Raw genomic sequence first — 2,204 nt, forward strand, 5'->3', positions numbered from 1 at the left:
ATCAGAGAGGTGCTATGGGATGGAAATGGACAAGTACTACCAATATACCCAGCGAGAAGTACACAGTGGATTTGGAAATTAAAGATTGTCAAGATTGATACTGATTCTTGGCAAAATTCTAGAAATGATTATTATATACGGGGTGTGGCAATGCCTAACAAGGAAAACAGGTCTACCTTTTGGCAAGCCAGCATGAGCTCTTTAAGAACACATGCCAAAGAGCAGAATATCATGCTTCTTTTGTTGATAAGGACACTGAATGAGGAGTTTAGGGGAATGCTGAAGATACTGTTTTTTGCTTTCAACAGTTTGTCATATTATCCTTGTGGATTCAATGAAGAAATGTGAGCTGATGATGACCCTGCTTGGAGGATTCATAACTGGTGACTCACTGTACCCAAAGAGGTGTGATGAGGGTAGGGTTTATATCTTCCCAGTAGGAGGTCTTTGAATCTGTGACTCAGCCCTGGTCATGTGATGTTTCTATCAGTGGCTCAAATGAAGATGTAGGAGCCCAGCTCATCACACTTCCAGATCACACAAAGAGGAGCAGGATCGCTAATAGACTGGATGACAGAACTGTGATTAGAAATGATCTTGACAAGTTGGAACAAGGATCCTACATGAACAAATAATATTTGGAGGAGGGTGGATGTGGAGTCCTACAGGCAGATTAAAAAGATCAGAGGCACAAATATAGGGCTGGGAATCCTGGTTTAGAAATGAATCACTTGAAAAAGACAGAGTTTATGTGACAGCTATGAGTAGACTGACCATAAAATATTACCTAAACTGGGATACATTTGAGAGTAAAAGAAATTGTCATTGGGGCTTCCCTGGTGGCGCAGTGGTTAAGACTTCACGTTCCCAATGCAGGGGGCCCGGGTTCGATCCCTGGTCAGGGAACTAGATCCCACATGCATGCCACAACTAAGAGTTCACATGCCACAACTAAGGAGTCCGAGTGCCACAACTAAGACTGGGTGCAACCAAATAAATGAATATTTTTAAAAAAAGAAAGTGTTATTAACAACTGCAATGTATAATAATTTTACTTTTGAGGCATCATTGGAAGAACTGGGACTTTTTGTACTAGAAAAGAAAAAAAAAGAATACTAATAGCCAAATCGCTGTCGTGTGAGAAGGGGACTAGATTTCTATGGCCTATTATTTTCTAAAATTATTATTTAAAAACTAATATCTTCTCATTGAAAAAAATTCAAATGATAGCCAACTCTTTTCTGTCAAATGGGGACAATACTAGTATCCACCTCAGACTATTATGAGGATTAAATGAACAGTGCATGGCGTAAGAATTTATAAGATAAAATTAAAAATATAACTGTTTAAAATAAAAAAAAGTTCTCCCTTTTCCCATTACCTTCCATCCCCTATGTCAGTCATGTGCTTCAGAGGTAGCCATATTATTAATTTGTTGTGTGTATTCTAAACATTTGTTAATTTAAAAAATTTAAACTAATATGCTTACATGAAGCAAATGTAGCAAAATCTTGGTATTGGCTAGCTCTGAATGATTAGAATATGGGAATTCATTGTACTCTTCTATTTTCATGTATCTTTGAAATTTCCATGAAAGATAGTTATTTATGTAACTCAGAAATTAAACTAATGCAAGGTTATAGCTTTCTCCTATTAGCTCCCCATAGGCTACCATTTTAAAATTGTTTAGCTACATCTTCTGATATTTGCTTCCCTATTTCTATTAAAATATCATGTTTATCTTGCTTTTTTGACTTTTCATTTTTTAGATACTTTTATTGACAGTCTATTATGGAAGATGAGAATTGGGCTCTCTTATACCACCATCTATATTCATTTTATCTTTGTTCATTCTCTCAATATACTTAATCACAATTTGGAGTAAAATCAATATTTTGTGTTTATGCATATAAATGTGTAAATATTTCTTTTCTTTCTTCTTTTTAAACAGCTGAGTCATGCTGTGACTTTCATTACATTTTATTTCTTGCATAACTTTTTGTTTTTTCTGGAGTTAATAATAGCTTCAGGGGCTTCCCTGGTGGCACAGTGGTTGAGAGTCTGCCTGCCAATGCAGGGGACACAGGTTCAAGCCCTGGTCTGGGAAGATCCCACGTGCCGCGGAGCAACTGGGCCCGTGAGCCACAACTACTGAGCCTGTGCGTCTGGAGCTTGTGCTCCGCAACAAGAGAGGCCGTGACAGT

Source organism: Delphinus delphis, chromosome 16 (assembly GCF_949987515.2).
Source record: "Delphinus delphis chromosome 16, mDelDel1.2, whole genome shotgun sequence".
Lineage (NCBI taxonomy): Eukaryota > Metazoa > Chordata > Mammalia > Artiodactyla > Delphinidae > Delphinus > Delphinus delphis.